The sequence below is a fragment of the Acartia tonsa genome, chromosome 7 (assembly GCF_053477335.1).
Source record: "Acartia tonsa isolate MP-2025a chromosome 7, ASM5347733v1, whole genome shotgun sequence".
Classification (NCBI taxonomy): domain Eukaryota; kingdom Metazoa; phylum Arthropoda; class Copepoda; order Calanoida; family Acartiidae; genus Acartia; species Acartia tonsa.
The window spans coordinates 45,990,650-46,015,256 of NC_137266.1; the positions used below are offsets into that span (position 1 = coordinate 45,990,650).

The 24,607-nt window shown below is 30.9% G+C and overlaps 1 long non-coding RNA gene across 1 annotated transcript; it reads right to left on the reverse strand.

Annotated features, from left to right (window-relative positions):
- Positions 1-5,417: 5,417 nt before the first annotated feature.
- LOC145324344 (uncharacterized) lies at positions 5,418-24,346 on the reverse strand. Its single transcript, XR_013881253.1, has 4 exons — positions 24,229-24,346; positions 23,008-23,075; positions 17,635-17,670; positions 5,418-5,510 (listed from the first exon to the last, which is right to left on the reverse strand). It is a non-coding gene; the product is annotated as an uncharacterized LOC145324344 (long non-coding RNA).
- Positions 24,347-24,607: the final 261 nt, after the last annotated feature.

Below are 24,607 nucleotides of genomic sequence, written 5' to 3' on the forward strand. Positions count from 1 at the left end.
TGAGACTAGGCAGGCAAGGGGGCCGAGCGCTGTGGCTAGGCAGGCAAGGGGGCCGAGTGCTGCGGCTAGGCAGGCTAGGGAGCCGAGCGCTGCGGCCAGAGTTCATAGTTCTGTCGTTGGGGGAGGTACTCAAATTTTCAAATTGAAAAAAAGTTCTAAGAAGATATTACCCTTAAGACAAAAAGTACAATATACATAAGTAGTGAAGCATAATAATGATGAAAAAAAATTATAAATTGAGTTATAGCGCAGATGGTCAGTTGCAATAAAGAGGGGGAGAATAAGAAAACAGAGAAGGGTTTGGAAAAAAAATCACGAAACATATGCTTATCGACATTTAAAGTAGCATGAACAACAGACTGAAAGACCAAACAAGTTGTTTAGATAACAACTGATAGAATCATGTTTTTCCCATACCGTTATCGACTGATGGAAGGACAGACAGAGTTAATTGTAGAGTAGATCAACTATAGACATACTTAAAGACCTACATTTGAATATTAATGATATAGACTTAAAGACAAACGTTTTGTCAACAATATTTAGAGATGAATATTTAGATTTGATAATTTAGCCTTAGAAAGTCCACATACTTTTGACCTAAACAAAGTATTTAATCTGTAAACCTTATCTTTGGTTCTTCCAGAAGATAAATATATCGAGTAGCTCAAAATAATATAAAAAAATTTTTTTTAATCATTTACATTAAATTACTTAGTTTTTAAATTTCCCTTTTTTTCTGAGAAATTAAGTTATTTGATATTAACATAATATAATTATGAAATCTGAAAGTTAGGCATTTCATTTAAACTAAACTTTGTATTTACAAGGATGTAGATGTCCACAAAAAAAAAGATTATCAGACATATGAACAAATATAGAATCATATTTTTAAACAAATGATTTGACAATTCTACTATAGTTTAGCATCTATTTTTTTATGTTAGTTTTATTTTCATTGATAGGATTGCTGCTATTTCTTTAATAGTTTGTCCGTCCGTTTGTCAGTTTTGCTTTGCTTAATTTGTGTAATTTCACTTTATTTAAATTTAATTAAATTTGTTTAACCATAACGGCAGGGGGTTGAACGTCCCCCCATCCGGTTTTTTTCTATCTCATTTTCTGTGTTTGAAAGATAAAGAGCCCAACCTGCGTGACTTTTTAAGTATGGGTATGACACATAACTGAGAGTTGAAATTTTGAATATCTCCGTCCTGGCGGGCACAGGATGCCAGCAAACCTGGCAGGGTCATCCAGGTAAAGAGCAAAAATATTTTTTTGACTAAAACAAAGCATTTTATCATACCAAAATACTAAAATATCCTCTAGTAGTATATCCTTATATGAAATACAGGTGTTCAAGTCACTTTAAGGTTCCAGGTAAGATCCTGCAGGTCCTGATCCTCCAGGCCTCCAGAAATCTTTAAGAGAGACTTCAAATTTTATACTTAAGCTTTTCTTACATGTCTACATAACGTATTAAAATTTTATAAAAATCCGCCGCCGTTTTCCCGCCGACCGCCGGCTGCGGCGGCTGGCAGCTGCCAAGTACAGCTGCGGCCGCTGAAATTTATATTTTGATATTTCTAATGTAAAATTTACATAACAATATTCATTTTCTTTAAAAAATTGTTCTTCTAGCTTCAAAAATAAGAAAATTACAGCCGTTTGAAATTTTTAAGTAAAAAAAGACCTAAAATCAAAGATTGTTAAAGAAGGGTGAAAGAAGCGAAAATTGACTTAGACTTATAAAGGGTCGGAAATTCATCAAACAGTGGACTTGCACAAAAAAAATTAGCCCTCTAGCTCTAATGGGAACTGAGATAATAGGGGGGGCGTTGAACGCTCCCCCCCCCCCTCCCCGACCGATTAAAGTGCGGCAAGGGGCCCGACTGTAAAGGGTTAGGTTTACAAAAAAATAACTATAACATCTGTTAAGTTTTTCTTTAATTTTGTTTTATGAAATTTCTTGGTTAAAATGTGAAAGAATTCAGTGGAATTTAGAAAATAAATATTTTAATAAGATGGAAAAAATATTTAGTTGTACATATTATACAACATTGTTAATATGAACAAGGACAACTATGTCCAGCAATAGTGCAGAGACAACAATCTTTTGTAACACTTTTTGTATCATTTTAAATTGCCTCAGAGATCTAATGGCCAATGAATTGATGTACATCCCCAATAATGATACTTAACATTAACCCTTCTGTAATTAGTTAAAACGTTTGGAAACTCAACTAAATGAACCAATCAATCAAAATTTAATAAAAGTCCCAAAGGTTGTTAAGCCAACGAAAAAGAAAACTACTAGTGTAATAAACACCCTGATGTCCTCTCGCTTCCTGAAATTGCCTGCTAAATGCAACTAAGCTAACTATTTTAAACCTTAAAAAACTGAACTTAATATTATCTCACCTTTATAATGGCTACTTTTATATATGGTTGCAATTCCAATTTTACCATTGTGTATGATCATTTTGTTAATAATAACGTTTATGATGTTAGCCCATTACTTATGGATATGATAATCATTTGTCTTTAGTTAACATATCCCCCCCGTTCTAATATTAATATGAAAACACTTTTAGGAAAATCTCTGAGGAATTAGAAAGTTATTTTCCCTGTCAACTTCGTGTTCTTACATTATAATAGAACTAAAATTCAGCTGAACAGCAATCCACACATCTCCATATAGATGCATTTGATAGAATATAGATGTATTGAAAAAAACAATAAATATTTCAAAAGAAGGCCAATTAAAAATGTGCTTATAAGCAGTAGAGTGCACATGTTTTTGGTCAAGGGTATGAGAACTCTTTAGGGAGAAGAAAAAAATGGAAGGTCTACCAAATTTCAATATTAAGGAGGGTGTTTACATCCCCCTACCTCAAGCTTGTGTTTAAACGGTTGTAATAATAACAGATCTATAGTATAGATGAATATACAGACAACTACCTTCCTTCCTTTTTCAAAGACCTCTTTCGTCTGCTTCTAAATTATTTTCTGCTATTTGACTGTTTTAATATAAGCGAAAACATTGGTTCATTTTCAAAGACCCAATAGATAGGTTGCACAGGGCGTTTGCAATGGGGAGATACAATTATTTAACTCTTTCTCCCTCTAGTGTTTCACTTTAATGTAATAATCAATATGATAAAATGCTGTTTATTCCTTAATTACTTTAGTGAAAAAATAATCTACATTTCTAATTTAGTTTATTTTAAAAAAATGCTAGTTTTTCGCAAATTTTACTGTAGGAACACTATCTACTTACTTTCTGCAAATTACTTTACTAATCAAATTATTATTATTACATACATTTAAGAGGTAAAGGACATGTATATGAAATCCTTACGTAAAAGTTGCAAGATTGTAAATTTCGCTATCCCCTGAAACGATATGATTCTCCGTTATAGTAAAGGTTCCTATAGGTACAGGGAAAGTTTAAAGCTATTTTGCGGGAGAGTAAATACAAAATTTCATAAAAAATTGTCCCTAGAAAAAATATAGGTTGTTTGTTAAATAGTAATTTAAACAAAAAATTTTATCTTTCTTTTACCAACAGATCTTACCACTTGCTGGATAGATTCAACTATCATAAAATTTTAGATATCTCAAAATACAAAGCTGTATGAGTATTCTTTTTAAGGAAGTTTTTTTTAAAAATCCTTTTAATATTGAACATCGTCTCTTTCAGCCATATAAAAAATAACGAAAAAGAAGTATGTGTTTGTTTGCTTAGTGTTTTTTAGAAAGTGTTCTTCTAGTATTTTAGTGCATTTATACTAAATTGTCTTTCAAAACTTAATTTCAACATTAAACTTTTTTTTTCTAAATTACTTATATCTTTATCCATAAGTGGCTATTTCTGTAACATACTAAGATTTATTATTATATAATATTTGTAATGTGCCCTATTTCCAGCTCTGTCTCTTTCAGTCCGTCCGTCAGTCCGTAACGCTATGGGGGAAATGGGATTTACTCAGCTCCTATAAAAGATAGAATGCTGAAATTTTTTGAGAACATTCCCATCATCGGGGAGCATAATTGACCATAACACATCACTGGCGGTCGGACGGCTTTTTAGCAGGTTTTAGGCTATTTTTAAATTTTCCACATTTTCCCCCATATCTTTAGTGTTTATGGTCAGATTTTCAAAATTTTTTCAGTTAAAGATATCAAAATTACATTTTCCGTCGTTTGGAGAAAACAACAATAACGGTCAGACTGCCTTTTTGCAGGTTTTTAGCTATTTTTACATTTTTTACATTTTCCACCATATCTTTGGTGTTTATGAACCGATTTTCAGAATTTTTTCAGTTATAGATATCAAAATCAAATTTCCCGTCGTTTGAAGAAAACAACTGTGAAGGTCAGACTGCCTTTTTGCAGGTTTTTGGCTATTTTATATTTTTTTACATTTTCCCCCATATCTTTGGTGTTTTTAGTCAAATTTTCAAATTGTTTTCAGTTAAAGATGTCAAAATTAAATTTCCCGTCGTTTGAAGAAAACAACAATAATGGTCAGACTGCCTTTTTGCAGGGTTTTGGCTATTTTTAAATTTTTTACATTTTTCCCTATATCTTTGGTGTTTATGATCCGATTTTCAAAATTTTTTCTGTTATAGATATCAAAATTAAATTTCCTGTTGTTTGAAGAAAACAACCATGACGGTCATTCCCATCCACGAAATTTTGTTCTTTGCTACTTATGGATGTTGTTATCCTTGTTATTTTCTAAAGTAATTGGTAGTTTGCTTCGTAGGGAATAATCTTAAAAGGTCTTCACTATTATAAGAAATATCTGTTATTCTTGAGCGGCATTTAAAAAAATGTTTAATAGTTATCTATCGCATTTTATTGACAGCTTTCCAAGTACATTAAAATTAAAAATTATAAGATTAAAACCAGTCCCAGAGGCTATTAAAACTGGTTTTAATCTGAGAACCGGCTATAATAAGTTATGTGTTTTATTCTAACAGGACAGTTTGACAATTATAAAAACCTAGTTTGTTTTTTAGTGAATAATCATGCTATTAAATAGTTAAAATTATAGGTCTGCACTCTTAAAAATCCCTTTTATTACTTGACCAACGATTTTTAACAAATGTTTAAATTATCTATTGTTCAGAGCTACTTTTGAGGTGTAAAAAACAGTCAAATATGAAAAGTATGTATTATATTTAGATAGGACAAACTGCAGGGATCTAAAGGGAAAAGATAATGGCCGACAAATTGATGTGAATCTCCAATGATGATACACAAAATAAATTAGTTGTTGAAACGTTTGAACACTCAACTTAATAAACCAACCAATCAAAATTCTCTAAAGTTCTTAAGATAACAAATAAGAAAAGTTTTTACAAAATAAATATACCACTGTCCCCTATCTCTCTCTGACAAATTGACAGTTTTAAAAACTCAGTTCCTGTAGATGCAGGGAGTGTAGGATGGAGGCAGGTAAGCCAGGGGAGGAGGTTGATACTGGTCCACACAAACATTCTCTGAATAATAAACATCTATTAATTTGTTTCTTTGTTGTACACTTGTGCCAGTTAATCACATTAGCCATATATGAAGTAGTATGGTTTTTTGTTAGTTTAAGAGGTAAATATGCGCAGCCATTAGATATTCTATAGAAACATGATGTCTGTCGGTATAACCGGGGAGATCCCGTATCTGTTAGCTATGAAAAACTTAATGTTCATGGTTAAAATATTATCAACTCAGCTACCATGCAGAATAGGACCCTGAAGATATCAAATGAACAATCCCATGACTTATTTTGTCTGTTTGTATGTATGTTATGCTGTTCTAAATATTGCAATAATACTATGTATTAATGTCATCGTGTTTTATAGATAGTATCTTCTCCGAAATAATCAGGGAGATAGCGGACATCGGACTGTAAATTACAAAAGTATCTTAAGTTTTATAGCCAATCCTAAAAACTTTGGAAACATTTATTAAATTTTTGATTTGTTACTCTCAACCAAGAAGTGTCAAAACTCTTAGAGTATAATCTGCAGAGTAGGGTAATTTTGATTATCATTATTGGAGATGCATATTAATATCAAAAAGCTTTAAATAATAAACAATATGTACTTATTAATATAATATAGTATAGTATGTCATTAGATATTAGTAAACCAATACAAATAAAGGGTGTTTAAAAAAAAACCAATCGCTTCACTCTTTTCATTATAAATCCTACAGTTTTGGTCAAAAACTAACAAAAAATGACCGAAATCATGTCAAAGCAATCACAATGAGAAAACACTAATGAATTTTGATTTTACTCACCTCTCCTGAGCACTACAGTTCGAGTCCTAGCCCTTGTGGAAAATTTTTCTCTACATCAAGAGTGCATATTTTATTACAAATTAAGACAGTTTTGTCTGTTTTAAAAAAGAATAAACTGTCTTAAAGTACTTGAAATCTTTTAGATAGACCCCATAATGTTTTGAGTTTTTGATGGGGCATATAAAGACCATTCTATAGACGTCTTAACCAGATTTCTGACTCAATCCTTGCCAATTGGGCATCAAAAAGACAGACCCATCAAACATTGAGATATGACTGCACTGTCTTTTTAAAAAATGAACAGTCCTAAGTACTTAAAATCTTGTAGTTAGAACCCATAATGTTTAGAATTTTTCATGGGGCATGTCAAGAGCTTTCTATAGACACCTTAATCAGGTTTCTAACACAATCCTAGCCATTTTGACATAAAAAAGAAAGATCTGTCAAACATCAAGAACTAGAGAGACCTGTCATGTCTAAATGTTTGATGGGTCTGTCTTTTTAATGCCAAATTGGCTAGGATTGAGTTAGAAACCTGGTTAAAGTGTCTATAGAAAGCTCTTGACATGCCCCATGAAAAATTCTAAACATTATGGGTTCTAACTACAAGATTTTAAGTACTTAAGACTGTTTGTTGAGTTTTGATCTCCATGTAAGGAAAAATTCTTCACAAGGGCTAGGACTCGAGCTGTAGTGCTCAGAAGAGGTTAGTAGAAATCAAAATTCAATAGTGCGTTCTCATTGTCATTACTTGGACATGATTTGGGTCATTTTATGTTAGTTTTTGACTAAAACTGTAGGGTTTATATTGAAAAGAGTGAAGCGATTGGTTTTTTTTTAAACACCCTTTATATAAGTAATGTACTGTATATTTCTTTGTTAAAAGCGAAGGATTTCTATAATTAGGGTCGGCCCGTTCGTCCATCCGAGACGGATAGATTTTTTCGTTAATTTAGGCATGTTAGAATATTCCTATCGATTTCAAACTTTGCATCGTGATCTAATTATCCAATTGTTCTGATTTTAACTATACTGATTCCTGGGACAAAGCAACTCTATAATCAAGTCCTAAAATGTAAGTATGTATAATGTATATAAACATTATTCTGTATCAAGATGTTTTTCAACAAATTTACTCGCAATTTTGCTTCGACTATTATTCATTTAAATTCTGATTATTCAGTTCTGACACTATACAATTAAGTGTTAATGTCCGTTTGTCGTACCGTATCAGAGCTTCGCTTTTATGGATGTTGTCATCCTTGTTTTATTAATTATTGTACACAACAATTGGAATACAAATGTTATAGGGTGACGCACAAGCAATGTCTGTCTTGTAACTTAACCAAAATCAAAAGATGAACTGAAATTTAATTGCTGAATGTGTACACAGTTTCCTGGGTGTTTCCTCGTCCTATCTCAATATTTACTACTACCTAAAAAAACTTCAAACTTCCAAAAAATTAAAATATGAAAAATTAAAATTTTGAATGTATAAATCGTTTATAGATTCAAATTTAGATTTTTTTATTGGAAGTTTGAAGTTTTTTAGCTAGTAGTAAATATTGAGATAGGATGAGGAAACACAGAAAAAACTGCGCACACATTCGGCAATTAAATTTCAGTTCATCAATTAACAACATATCTTGTTACAGGGAGTGAGAGGACATTGGGTTGTTTGTTAACATAGTCTAAAATTTTTATAATAAAGTTTTCTTGTTTGATGGTTTAACAATTTTGGAGACTTTTATCGAATTTTTGATTTGTTTACTCATGAAGTTGAGTGACCATATGTTTCAACCAATGATTTTAATTTACATAATGTGTAATTTTTAGTATTATGATAGGGGGTGTAAATCGTTTATCGGCCATTGTCTTATCTCTTTTGTTTGAACTTTTGTTTAAAAGAAAGAAAATATTGGGCGTTGGTGATTATCTAGGGACTATTGTCCCAGCTGTTTATGTGATCTTTCGGTACAAACATATTGCCTTTTTAGAATAAGGATTATATACACGTCGAGTTCTTTTAGTATTATGTATGTATTAGCAATTCTGTTGAACAAATCTTAGGATAAAGGAAGCAATATCTATCTTTTTTTTAAATATTCGTAATATTTTTTGGTGATTGTATTTTTAAAAGAGAAGCTTTTCTATAATTAGGGTCGGTCCGTCCGGAACGGATAGCTTATTTCGTTAATTTAGGCATGTTATAATTGTCCTATAGATTCCTGTAATAGTTAGGTACGAAAAAAGCGTTGCAACTCTATAACTATACCAGAATGTCCGAAAGTCTATTTCAAACATGTTGATTTGTTTACTTTAAAAAAAATTATGTGATCTAATTATCCGATTGGTCTGATTTTTAGTATATTGATTCCTGGGACAACAAAGTACAATATCATAAGCGAAGCAACTCTATAATCAAGTTCTAAAAATTTAAGTACGTCCATAAACATATTCCTGTATCAAGCAGTATTTCAAAATATTTACTTACAAATTTGCTTCGACCCATATACTCTGATTACTAGTTCTGACACTATACAACTGTTAATTTCCGTTTATCCTACCGTTTCACTGCTTCGCTTTTATGGATGTTGATCGATTGCTCTTGGTAGGGCGAAGGCACCTTTTCTCTAAAACGAAAATAATCCTGCACTAAACGAACCAAGTAATAGTGTCTAACTTTTCATCTTTGTGACGTAACAAAAATCCATCTCTTTTTAGTGGTTTCCTTTCCCCTCTCATCCTTCGATTTTTGTTACGTCACAAAGATAAAAAGTTAGACACTATTACTAGGTTCTACTAAACCTATAGGATGCTTCACAGTAAACGAGAATTATTTCAGCAGATCAGTGATTTCTTTGGCTTCACAGACAGACGCACAGTCTGTGACTTTCATAACAGGCAAGTGATAATATTGTTTATTTTTGTGTTATTATTCTTGCCAATACTTAGGATAAGGTATAAATTAAAAAATTAGTTACTTCACGCGAAAGGAGAATCATATCGGTTCAACTGCGATTTATTTTGCTTCACGCAGACGCCCATCATGTTATTTTAATACAATCTATATAGATAACATGACCTAATGTACATACATATATATTCCTAATTACAAGGTAGCTTCGCTTAAATGTAAAGTAATAACCTTACTTATTCTTTTATCTCTGAGAGTACATATTACAAATAAGAGATACTGATTAAGAAAACAATGGGAGAAATTAATTCCACTTTTTTTGGAATAGTATTAGCGAAGCTTTTATATAATTAGGGTCGGTCCGTACGTAAGTCCGTACGTCTGTACCTAACGGATAGCCTTTTCCGTTGATTTAGGTATGTTACAATTGTCCTATCAATTTCAAACTTTGCATGGTGATTCATGTAGTAGTTAGGTACGATTTAGAAAGCGTAGCAACTCTATAATCGTTACAAGAATGTCCGTAGGTCTATTTTATTCAAGTTGATTTTTTTACTTTTAAAAAAGAATTATGTGATATAATCATCCGATTGATCTTATTTTTGGTGTACTGATTCCTCTTACAATAAGGCACAAAGTTATAGGCGAAGCATCTCTATAATTAAGTCCTAAAAATGTCAGTATGTCCCTAAACAGTATTCTGTATTTAAGAAGTTTTGCAACAAATTTACGTATAATTTTGTCAAATCTTATATATTTATATTTTGTATATTCAGTTCTGAGACTGTACAAGAGTTAATGTTCGTCTGTCATACCGCTTCAAATCTTCGCTTTAATGGATGTTGTCACCCTTGTTATATTTCCAAACTATAGGGATCAACATTATTAGAAACCTAAATCAATACAAATAATACACTGTGTTATAGTAATGAACCAATTAATTGAATCACTCCTATCATATATACCAAAGCGACTAAGCCCCTAGCCTATAGGGCTATCTAAATTCATTAGAAAAAAAACAGAATAGAACCTGAAATGCCAAGCTTAATCATTTCAGCGGCAAACCAAAAACTTTATATCTAAGTTTAGTTTAGTTTTATTGAATCAAACAGAATATCACATTTTGAAAAATTTGTCTCTAACTAACCTATAAAATATCTATATTTTATACATTTTTTAATATTCCTGTACTGTATTAGTTTTTAGAACATCTGTCCTTAATATTGGGTATAGTCCCTTTCGTAACATCGCACCTTATGGGGCGATTTTTCGTATTTTTCTCAGTAGCTTTTCTCCTATTTCTAGCCTAGGGGGGCTCTAACCCTGCGGGGCCAATAACTTAATCCTGTGGGGCAATCACCTAACCCAATATAACCTAACCTAACCTAAAATAACCTATAAAAAGCCATTTTAAAATACGACGAATCGCCCCTTATGGGGCGATGTTACGAAAGGGACTATTCCCTATTATTTGTATTATTATTGTTTTGATAATTATTCGAGTATTGTTATTGACTTGCCCAGACTAACATAATTAGAAAAAAATCATGGAGGGAACTTTTGAGGTTGGAGTCTGGACTATACAGCATTAAACTAAAAATGTTGAAATGCTGCTGGTATGTTTGACATACGACTGTAATTATAGTTAGAGTATGTGGAATGCCTTTGCCCGGGAACAGATACAAGTCATTACCATTCAAACAGAGGAATTCCAGGCATAGGTCGTGGAAGCAACGGGTCTGTAGGATGTTAATTAATCTATTATCCTGTTAGAGTATCCCATCCAATGATCCAATAACATGCCCCCTTTTTTCTTGATGATGTCTTGAAATCGAAGGAGTACCCATCTCCAACTAAATCTCTTTCCTTTGATATGCTTTACTCTATTGTATATTAGAACAAAGATTATACATCAAGTTTTTGAAAACTCTACATTTACTGGACAAAATTATACTTGTAAAGTAATATTTACAACAAGTATTCTGAATATTCCCCTCAAACAATGGAAAAAAACTTTTTTATTATGAAAATGATTTATGAACTGATGTTTTCGGTCTAGCGGATTTGTATATATGTCATCAACTAAGAAAAACTTATGCTTAATGTTTTAGTCTCAGAAAATACAAAAAGAAAACTGATTTTACTTTTCATAGAAACTGCATATAGTCCGATTATTCAAATATCCCAAAGCAAATAAAATCGACTTATGAAAATCTTTATTTTCGTCATTTCCCTTAAAGAGCCTAACGAGCATTTAACCTCCAACCCCCAAATAGATTAGAAATAACGAGGGGAGAACTTTTTCTTATTCTTCAAGCCCAACTCATGTGGGATGTCTAACCATTCAAAATAAGGGGGAGGGTTTTGTTTTTTAAATAGGTACTGTGAAAGAAACTGCCATGAAAGTTAGCAAGAATAATCTTATATGGAAACGCGAAACAACAAAATAAGCTAATATTTAAATACATTATTACAATTCTATGATAGAGAGCATGTAGATGCTGTAAAATGCAGAAAAAGATACTACACTTTTTTCTCTTTCTTTAAATAAAAATTTACATTAATTTACTTTTTGTGTGTTTATTACCCATTCGGGCACCAAAACAAATCTTCCTAGAATATTATCGTTCTTTTTATGTCAATATTATAGGACAAACAGACGCCCAAATAGACATCCAACTACTTATAAAAGAAAACAAAATGTGTATAATTTTTGTTTTGTCTGATGTTGTTGTCTATTTCATGAGGAATGATCATTATTCAAAATTCTATTAATGCATTTTTCCAAGAATAAACTGATATGGTACAAAGAGAGTTATTTTTTGTTCAATTTTTTGCCTATTTGATATAAGTAGCGATTCATATATGAAAAACATTGTAATAATTATCTTGCAAAGTCAACAGGGTAGATGGGAACAGTAAGCTTTTTTAGATGCTCATTGAAATCTAACAACAAATTCCAGTCGTCTATCTTTATTAACAGCCAAGTAAACTTCCATTCAGGGGCGTCCAAGCTTTTTATTTTGGGGGGGTAAAATGGCGCGCGAAGCGCGCCGCAATTTTTTTTACCCCCCCCAAAATTTTTACCCCGGGGGTAAAATTTGCTTGGGGGGGTAATTACCCCCCCTGAAATCTGTTGGCAGGGGTAAATTTAGTTTACCCCCCCCAAAATTTACCCCCGGGGTAAAATTTTTGGGGGGGGTAATTTAAATTTTATTAAATATATAGTATTAAAAATGCGCGCGAAGCGCGCAAAATTTTTTTTATTAGAGATTTTTTATTTTGGGGGGGGTATTTACCCCCCCCAAAATTATTTGGGGGGGTAAATACCCCCTCCTAAATGGTTTGGGGTGCCTACGGCACCCCCAGTGTAGGGGTAAATTTTAAATGGGGGGGGGGGGGGTAAAATGAAAAAAATTTGGGGGTGCCTACGGCACCCTCAAAATCGTTTGGGGGGGGTAATCGCCCCATTCCCCCCCCCCTTGGACGTCTATGCTTCCATTCTATCCATTATATTACTATACTGCACAGATAAACAATGTAAGTTTTTGAGTATCTTTCTTAATACTTAGGAATCTGTTAAATATATATACCTTTAGGGGTTATCTTCTTTCCTCGTGAAATAGAATAGAACCTGCTCAGAAACTATAAAAAAAACCTCCCCAACAAGTGTTTAAAAGTTCTTATGTTATATTAAAAGTTAAAAATTTACTATCTTGTATTTCTGATTTATTGTAGAAAGCAATAATTTCTTTTCTCTTGATTTTCTTTATGATACTATGAATACTTCATAACAAGAAAAAATAGGCACAAGCACAAGAAAAAAATCATTCTAACGTAACCTTTAAAATGTTGAACATAAATTTGAAATAGCAATATCTGGCTAGTGCCTATAAATCATATTACTAATGTCTTCACACGTCTGACAGAGCATGGACTGGCATAGAATGGAAAAAAAATGTAATAAAAATTGCACAAATATGTATTTTGCTACCAAATATGAGTATGCATGTATATGTGATTCTGCTTCAAATAAATAAAAGTTTATGTTTGTTGTGCAATCTTTTTTTAGAAGAAGCGCAGCTATTCTATAGATAGGTTTTGTCCGTACGTCAGTCTAACCGTAATATACATTTAGTTAAGTTCTAAATCATATTGCCTATTTTATAAATTGAAGAAAATATATACTACAGTTTATCTATAGACATGACCTGTGTCTATGTCCTATAGGATCTCGTTAACCACTCAACTGATATTATTCTTCTTTACAGGGCAGATTTTCATATGTCCTGGGAAGATTTATATCTATTTTGGGGGATCGAATACCCCCCCCCCCTTTCCTTCTCAAAGGCCCCTAAAGGCCTCTAAGAGCGAATCCTCTAGTCAAATTAAAGTGTTGGTTGTTTTGTTGTGTTGTATTTTTAGTATTGCAGCGCTATCTTTGTGCGCTGTAAGTCTTGCTTTTGTAATGCATCAAACTTTCTACTAAAGTTAGGCAACTTTGATTGTTCTTTATAACTTATTCAGGCTTACCTGGATTTACATTTTAAATAGCCATATTAGCCCAGGAATAACCTTACACTATATATACAATATTATTTTGATTATGAACGTCTAATGAGTCCTTTATGTTGGATGTCTGTTTTGTGGTCAAAGATAATTATGGAGATGCTTCGTTTATATCACTATACCTACCTAGAAATCAATTACAAAATGAAGTAAATAGGATGTTCAATATATTGTGTTCAATAAAGCCAAACAGTAATGATTTAAAGTGTTTCAAAATTGTACTGCTGCAGGAATAACCTTGCCAAGTTTGGAATTGATAAAATAACTTTAATAAGCCCAAATAAACTCAGAGCTATCCTTTACGGACGAATTAACAGACTGACCCAAAAAGTAAAAAAAAAACCTTGCGTACAAAAAGTATGGCATATATTAACAATGTACAGTAGAGCATTATCTATATTCGAAAGAAATAGAAATAAACAAGACTTTTCCATTAATTTTCATCTTGATCCATTATAAAAAGGTGTTATTCCAACTAGCGGCTTCGACCCTAGCATCTAGGTGCGAAACCCCATGACGTGAAGGGAAGTTAAACCCCCTCTCCTTTATGTTGTTCTGTGTTTAATTATCTGTGTTTAAAATCTATTTTTGCGACAATTTCCAATAGTTATTGTTTGATTTTTAGTCACTTTGATATAAACAACGCATTTGATAATATACATTTCTAACTGCAAAAGACCTTTTCATAACATAAAATAAAGCTTCATAATGATAAATTCGATAAATAAAATTTACAAATATAAAGAGGAAAATTATTTACTTTCTCGTTTCTCGGTTTCAAGATTATTGCTAATTGTATTAAGGATCCTCAAGAAAGATAACACAAATGTAACATTTTTAAATTAAAGATTTATAAATGTAGTGGGACACAGGGTCTCAAAAATCAGCCATGTGACGTCATGAGGATGAGGGATTATCCATCTCTTTTTTGGGGGTTTTCTTTCCCATTTCTCCTTCTCATCTCCATCATTTTTATGACGTCACATGGCTGATTTTGAGACACTTTGTCCCACTTATTTATTTAAAATACAAAGTAGAACAATGTATGTCCGTCTGTCTTTCCGTCTGAAGCTTAAGATCTCAGTAACTGCTGAACCGATTAAGCTCTACTTTCAGGGATTATACCTACTGGTTCTGTGATAGTTTTAAGCTATTTTCTTGGGGGGTGGGACACTCCCAACCCCCAAAAAAACAAAAAATCCCCCCCATTTTTTTTTGCAGAAGATTTCCTTGGTCCTTTTACGAATTTTCCTTATTATTTCTTTTCTTTTTCTTGGAAATATATGAAAACGATCACTAATTACTGACAAAATAAGGAAAAGTGAAAGAAAAAAAAACAATAAACCGCATAAAAAGTGTTTTTACGAATAAACGAAAAATAGATTTTGACACCAGGATTTTCTACAAATTCAAGGACAGTCCGTACTGCATCAAATATTTTTGATAGTTAGGAATTTTCTCGTATACTTCAAACATTGCGTGGTGATTCCTGATGCAATTAATTACAATTTAAAAGCGTGTCAACTCTATCCAATCAAGTTTATAAACCTGTTTTCAAAATTGTTAAACCAACGAATGGGAGGATATGACTTTAAAACGTCGGCAACCAGAGGTGGATTCTTAAAAAACTTTTTGGCTCACTGCCTCACTAAAATTAGTGAGGCTCGCTAAAATTTTTTGAAAAAAATCCTACAAAATCGCATTAAAAATCTACAAAAATTAAACAATATCTTTTGTTAATAACCATTTTATGATTTTATTTAATTTATGTAGATTTTTTATGCGATTTGTCGCAACATTTTTTAGCGAGTCTTACTAATTTTAGTGAGGCAGTGAGCCAAAAAGTTTTTTAAGAATCCATCTCAGGATAATTTACATTCCAATGTCTCCTCCTTCCCTGTTTATCATGCAACCAATGAACAACAAGAAAATTATTAACAGACTGAATAAAAGAAGAAGACAAACATATTTTCTGTTTTATAAAAACCAAAGAAATATTACAATAACTGATGTATCAAGATGAACACTAATAGTTTGTACATTTTAAAACTAAGGTTTTGTGTTTATGAGGATACTTTTAGCTTATTAGTTTATTAGCAATTTTTGTATATCTTACATTATACATATTAAAAACCGTATTCATTTATACAAATTCTACCAAAACAAGGATGACAACAACCACAAAAGCGAAGCTCTAAAACAGTAGGACAAATTAACATTAACACTTGTAGGGTGTCAGAACTGAATTATCAGAATATAAATGTACAAGAGTCGAAACAAAAATGTATGTAAATTTGTTGATAAACTAATAAAATATAGGATAAAGTTTATCGACATACTTACAATTTTAGGACTTGATTATATATATGTTTTGCCTATAATATTATACTTTGTTGTTCTAGGAATCAGTATACTAAAAAGCAGACCAATCACATAATTAGATCGCATAACCGACCCTAATTATAGAGAAGCTTCCTTTTGAAAATATTCTACAATTGGTCATAATCAACATTAATACACTATGAATATGAGAATTGATTAATATGTAATGTACAGATTTATAATTACTAGTAGATGTCATCATGAATATGAAAATTTTTAAGGTTAAAAACCAAATGTACTAAACAAGAGTGCTGGTATTGATCACCATATACACAGTGCATAATAAATGAAGTGCTCAATCAGAATCATTGAAGAGAAAAAGTTCTTAATTACATTCCCACATGTTTTAGCTGTATGATAATTATTATCCAAAAATAACGCAGTATCAGCAATCTATCTATCTACCAATAACGAAATTAATTGGGAAAAAATCACGAAACCTATACGTGATTTTAAGCTGTCGTTGGGGTCAACATTAGTAAAATTTACGACCTTTCTATCTGCCAACTATACGTGATTTTTAGCTATCGTTGGGAAACACTTGTAGAATTGATGACCTTTTTATCTGCCCCCCAGATATAATTTTAGATTTATTTCGCTTGTTGGCTATACCTTACACCTTGGATCAGTTAAAAGTAAAGCATTAAAAAATCTATTGATACCTACAACAGTAAAATGATGTTAATATAGTTGTCAGTAGTACATAGAAATATTTTCTTACTCATCCTCTATATTAACAGACGGACAAAAGTATGGATTAACTCTAATTATGGAGTAAAATCGCTTCTATAATGAAGAAAAACTACCAATTATCTATACATTTTCATAATTAAAATTAAAAATTTCTTTTTTTATTATTTTATGAAAATTAAAAAGTTATTTAAAATTTTATAATTAATATTCATAGGAAGATCTTATTCTTTTTAAATAGACGTCAAATAAATTTTAATAAACCCGGATTTTTTATTCAGTACATTTTTTATGAAACATTGTTTTATATCCTCATTGTCAAAATTTATTAAGTAATCATCTTAATTTATTTAATAATAAAAATAAGTTAATTAATGCTAATATGTCGTTTAGCAGTTCGTTTTTAAGGTGTCTGAAACATGTTTACATGTTGTCCTTTTTGCTTCAAATACAAAGCAACTTTAATAATAAGTAAAGTTTTGACTAATGTCTCGAGCGGAAGCCGCCTTTTGACATCAGAAAGGCCCATGACAGGTATTTAGATTTATGGATAGGGGAGTGGGGGTGGGGGGAGGATAATCAAGGACGTACAAGCTTTTTTTCTTGGGGGGAGGTAAAAAATCTAATTCAATTTATTTGGTGGGGGGGGGGGGGTATCACCCCTTCCCCCCTCCCTTTGGACGTCCCTGATAACTACCCAAAACATAACAGGCAATGTTTGAATTTAATAGGACAATTATATCAAATACTAATTAAAAAGTTCCTACCTTTCTTCCTCCACTTTTGATTTGGTATCATCATTTCTAAAATATAAAAAAAGCTTTAGTAATGAAAAAATTAGGATTATATCATACATAAGTAGCAAATAACATAAATAAAAAAATTCCTTTTGGTTGGAGTATATTATTATTTCAAATGTTTTCTTACTAAGAAAATTGAATTTTAATAAAATATAAGTATATTATGAAGAAGAAAATCTATCAATTTTGATTGTTAGAAAGAAAATAAATCATAAACTTTAAACTTTCAAGTATTATCATTTACAAAATTAAAGAAAGAAGAGATTTAGTTGTGAAAATTGGATTGCCTTTTTATCATATCATTAACATGGATGACAACATCCATGAAAGCGAAGATCTAAAATATAAAAGAAGTACAAACGAACAATAAATTTTTTAGAGTGTCAGTAAATTAAAAATTTAGTTCTAAATATAAATATTCTTTAAAAAGTTAAAAATGAATATGTTTTTAAATGGACGTACGGACTTTCTGGGAACGATTATAGAGTTGCTACGCTTCTTAATTCGTACCTAACTGTTATAAGAATTATATTACAAAGTTTGAAATCGATAGGACGATTCAAACATGTTATTAACGAAATGAGCTAACCTTTACAGACGGACCTAGCCTTATTATAGAAACCCTCTTTTTAAAAAGGAAGGAGTGTGTGAAATTGGGAAGGATTTATTTCGCCTTTTTCATATCCCTTAAGATTTAACTGGAGGAAAATGTGCACGCCACTGATTGATCATAGATTATCATTTATATTTGTGACTTAGACTTAAGTACAACGTTTGATCGACATGAGTGGGCCAAAGTTATTTGGCATGTGGCTTTCCTTTATTGCAATCAATGACTTTTGAATATTAAATGATACATAATTCCATAAAAAAATACGTGTAATGTTAAGGATGTTTAAGATTTTTATTTCTGGGAAAGTAAAATCAATTTTCTTGGTGTAAAAAGTAAATAAAATACCATATTTTGAATAACTTATTGCATTTAACCATGACGCGAAGCTTTTGTTAGTGCTTGTGGCACCCTTAAGTTGGGGTAAAATGTGAAGAATGTAAAATAGAAATTCTAAATATTTTAGAGGATTTAAACCCCCTTCACCCACCCCTTTGACGTCCCTGTTTATTGCATGTTTTTTTTTATGTCATTGCAACTATAAATCTATTGTACCAGTGTCGCTTTCTTATTTATATCTTTTTCTGTCTAACTGTCTTTATGTTGTTATGGACTATTGTTTAATAACAATAAAAAGGACAATTGTTTCTATAGAAAACCATACATACAAGAACATACGAATAAATGATTTTCCAGTATTACTTCGAATATGATAAATATCCGCTGAAAAGCTGAACCATTACTCAGCTAAACTGAAAAATGATTTATAGAATCGTATTACAGACAATTTTCTACAAATACAAATACAAAACCATAACATTGACATCCGTGGAAAGCTGAATTGCATCACAAAATTGAAAAGTAAAAATAATTTGAGTAATTCTTTGAATGTTGTAATTCTTGTTTGACTTTTATGAGCCAATTCGCGTCAACTTTTGACAACTTTGATCTTTTAAACAAGAAAAGTTTATACTTTAATGCTAAAAAAGTAAAATAGCATAAAGTACTAAATTAGTTATTTTGTATTTATTACATAGTTACACTTTAGTTTACAATTAATCAAAATTCAAAAGGATGCTGCATTTTTGACAGCCATTTTCAGTCAAATAATGTCAAATGATCTTTAAAACTAAAAGTTTTCTACGTTTTAAATTTGTTTGAATTAAATAACTATTCTATAATATAACTTGGTGTTAACCGTTAAGAAATTGATTAATTTATCTGCATAGTCCTATAAAAAACAAGGATGACAACATCCATAAGTAGCGAAGCACAAACAATTAAATAAGAACTTAGATATTAGTTGTCAAAAGCATGTATATTAGGAAAAAATCATGAAACCTTTTCAACATTTGTTTTTAATTTCTTAATATTTATTTTTCAGTACTATGATAAACTGACTGATGGTTAAAGTAAATTACATAGTGGATGCTCAAAACAACGGGAAATTTAATTTTGATATGTTTAACTACAAAAATTAAAAAAAAACGGACCATAAACACCAAAGATATGAGGAAAAATGTAAAAAATATAAAAATAGCCAAAAACCTGAAAAAAGGCAATTCTGACCATCATAGTTGTTTTCTTTAAACGATAGAAAATTTAATTTTGATATCTTTAACTGAAAAAATTTTGGAAATCGGACCATAAACACCAAAGGTATGGAATAAAATGTGAAAAATTCAAAAATAGCCTAAAACCTGCTTAAAGACAGTCTGACCGTCATAGTTGTTTTCTTAAATCGACAGGAAATTCAATTTTGGTATCTTTAACTGAAAAAATTTTGGAAATCGACCATAAACACCAAAGGTATGGAAGAAAATGTGAAAAATACAAAAATAGCCTAAAACCTGCTTAAAGACAGTCTGACCGTCATAGTTGTTTTCTTAAATCGACAGGAAATTTAATTTTGATTTCTTTAACTGAAAAAAATTTGGAAATCGGACCATAAACACCAAAGATATGGAGAAAAATGTGAAAAATTCAAAAATAGCCTAAAACCTGCTAAAAAGCGGTCCGCCCGCCATTGATGTTTTATAGTTAATTGTGCTCCTTAATAATAGGAATGTTGTCAAAAAATTTCAGCCTTTTATCTTTTATAGGAGCCGAGAAATTCACGTTTCCCCCAAACTAAGACGGACAGACGGACAGACGGACGGACAGACGGACAGACGGACATTTCAAATTATAGAGTAGCTTCGCTACTAAAAATCCCTATAAATTTCATCTAAAATTTTCACTATAGAATATTTTTACTAGTTTTATAATTATTTTCACCAGAACAGATAATTCCTATATTGTAAAGGAACAGGATTTCTATTTGTAGGTATTTTTTAATAAGATCTCGTAAACGTGCTGTGGATGGGTTGTTTTAACTTTTAAAAACAGTTTGACAGGGACTTGTTTTAGGGGGAGGGGGTATGGGATTCCACCTTAAAACAACTTTTAGTAGGTACCCTACAACTTTCGCTTAGGCAATTGGTCTATTTTGAAAACTACTCAAAAATCTTGATAAGATCTGAGAGAATTTGTCAATGACTAAAACACAAATGAAGGAGAAGGATATTTATAGAGATGCAAGGCACCCAAAAACTCAAACTGAAACTTTGAATGAATCTAATAAAATATTTGTATGGAACGTTTATCCTATTTTTCACTCTCTCCTGTCAAATAAAAGGCGAATAAAAACAAGGATAACAATATCATTAGCTAGCAAAGGAAAACCCTTTTTTTTTAATGTTAAAACTTTACATTAAAAGTAGACAAAATCATTTTATTCTTGACTAGCGGCTACGCCCCTAGAGGCCTCTAGGGGCACTTGAGGAGAATGAAGATGAATTCGATAACCTAATTTTTAATTTTGGATTCAAAATAAAAAAAGAAAAAAAAATGTTTTTTTGGGGAGAGGAGGTTATTTTTTCTAGGGGCGATTTCTCTTAGGAGGGTGGTGGTACCCTCCCCCAAAATAGCTATAAACCTTCCAATGACCTATGGAAAGCTACCCTATAAAGGAAAACCCTATTGTTTTAGCGGTTAGCGAGATCTTTTGGTACAAACAGACAGACATCCTGTTACTTTATTATAAGGATTTTATGGAATTAATTTGCAGACGTACAGACCTAATAAAAATTGCTACAGCAATACGAGGCCAAACAGCCCACGTTTTCAATGCATTCCTTGGAAACTTTATGAAAAAGTTGAATATATACTTTTTACATTTTAGTTTGCCATTTTGTAAACCATTTGTGTTGAGTAAAATAGGAAAATGTATTTTTACTTTGTATATACAAATTCCATGGATGTTTACTTTTAGTAAACTCTTGGGTTCATATAAGGGATAGGTTATTGGAAAATAAATATTCTATCAGAACAATGTTTTTGTTTTGAAAGGTATGAAAATTATAGGGACAAGATAATTGACAATGCCGTTAAAAAGGCTTAAAATTTTAGTGGTTAGAAAAGTGCTCGACAAACAAGCAAATGCAAGTTATGTCTCGATGTTTATTTAACACTATTTTCTCTTTAAAGTATTGATTATGATCCCCAATAAAAAGCTTAAAACCTGACAGCGACTATTGTCCATTGGATTTTTAAAAATCCTACACAAACATGTAAAAACATTCCCGTCCCTGACTTTTCGCATTTTAATATTAACATATTTCCTTCGGTTTAGTAAAATTTCATATAAATATTTTGAAAATTATTTGTTGGAAAAAATTTGTAAAATTGTTTGTACTGTCTCTTTGTACTTCAATACCTGTTTGAAACGCTAGTTTTTATTTAAAAACATTTTCTATATTATTAGGACATTGGAGCGTTAAGAAAATTTTTGTTTTGATGTTTAACTACTTTTAAATGGTTGATTTTTGTAAATTTATTTCCTTTTTTTGTTGATAACTAAATACTGATAAAGGAAAGTATTCAAAGACTTTTATCTTTTAATTTAATAATTTTTATTTTCTCTGCTGTTTTTTTAAGATATATTACTGTTTTTTTTGTAAAGAAACAATTTTCCAAAGAACATCAAGTAAACAACTTACTTTGTCTAACAGTCCATGGGTTATGCAAAAAAGAAATACATTGATGAAGGTCTTGGGATTTTTAAAAAAATTGAAATTTGTTTTTGCTATACTGTATTTTTCACAGTAATATGTGACTACCAAGTTTGGAAACATCAAAGCATAAGGAAGGTTAAAAATAAATATTTGATTTCTTGTGTAAAATGTAAAAACAACTTTTATGCATTTAGCAAAATGGTTATGTTTCTTGGGAAATAAACATTATATCTGCATATTTTACAAATTGAAAACATGAACCATAGCTTTTCTATTTTGCTTTTTAAAAGCGAAGCTTTCCATATTAGGGTCGGTCGATCCGTCCTTACGTCTGTAACTGATAACTCTTTGTAATTAATTAAGGCATGTTAGAATTTTCCTTTCTTTTTTGATGATTCATGTAGTAGTTAGAAAGCGTAGCATCCCTATAATAGGTACCTGTATGTCCTTACGTTCATTCAAAACATGTTGTTTTTTTACAAAATTTTTATGTGATAAAAAAATAATATTAATCTGATTTTTTGGAATACTGATTCATAGGCATACAAAGTACAATGTAATAAGCTAAGCATCTCTTTAATCAGTTTTAATATTAATTTTAAGTATAGGTTCAAACAGCCAAAACATATTTATATGGTTTTAGAGAAGCTTTGCTGCGACTAAAATAAACCTTACCTCATGTTCCCATCCCATGATAGATCAACTACCAACAGAATATTTAACATAGCACCATAGAAACATAACTAAAATAATATTATTTTTATTTGATAGATCAACTATCAACAGAATAATTAACATAGCACCATAGAAACATATCTAAAATAATAATAATATTATAGATAGATCAACTATTAACAGAATATTTAACATAGCACCATAGAAACATAACTGAAATAATAGTTTATTATATTATAGATCATTTATTAACAGAATATTTAACATAGCACCATAGAAACATAACTAAATATTATAAGATGATAGATCAACTACCAACAGAATATTTAACATAGCACCATAGAAATATAACTAAAAAAATAATATTATTATACGATAGATCAACTACCAACAGAATATTTAACATAGCACCATAGAAACATAGCTAAAATAATATCAGTATATGATATATTAACTACCAACAGAATATTTAACATAGCACCATAAAAACTTAACCAAAATAATAATATTATTATGTGATAGATCAACTACCAACAGAATATTTAACATAGCACCATAGAAACATAACTAAAATAATATCAGTATATGATATATTAACTACCAACAGAATATTTAACATAGCACCATAAAAACTTAACCAAAATAATAATATTATTATGTGATAGATCAACTACCAACAGAATTTTTAACTTATCTTTAATACAAAGTTGTACGATTTTCTTGAAGGGTGGGGCACTCGTATCTTTTTAAGTAACATAAAATATTTGAAAAAGCGGAGGCTGGCCCATTCTTCGGTTGTGAATTCCTTGTACAAAGACATTAAAGATACAGAAGATCTAGATGTTTAATCTGGCCCAATAATTCGTCAATCTTTAAAGAGGATTCCCAGCAGACGAAAACTTTTGTTTATTTTTGGTTAAAATTCAATTCAAACCCTTTATCCAAAGAAATACAGCTATTCATAGCTTACTTATGGCATATGCTTTGTCATATGCTTCACATTAGACGATCGGAGACCTTTTTACTTGATATGTTTACCCAAGCAAAGCTGTATCCTAAGAAATGAATATAGATTTTATTTGTGACTGATAACCTCCCTTTTTTACCGTAATATGAGCACTTTCTAATCAATATTACTGTTCCTCCACTTTTTTTCTATCGGCTTATTTATAGATATTGTATCTAGATTTACTATATATATTAAAAATAGTTTAATTTTACCTTATTTGTGTGGAAAGTTGTGTCTGTGTGTAAATCAAAGCCAGGTCTAGATTTTATTCAGGTGTAAGGATTTCTTTACATTTTAGTTTTCTATAGCTGTATACATATAGGTTTGTAATGATCTGAAATATAAAAGACAGTTATGAAAAATAGCTTTAATACAAAGAAGAACAATGCATGTTCGTATGAAGATTGATATCTAGGTAACTGATGAACAAATTGGAATCTACTCTTCAGGGATTATATCTACTGGTCCAGAGGTGGTTTTAAGCTATTCTATTATAGCTTCAAAACCGATTCTATATAGGAGGAGAACATCCCATTAGCTCTTGGGGTGAACCGCTATTATATTTATATAAGAGAAACAGAATGTCTATCT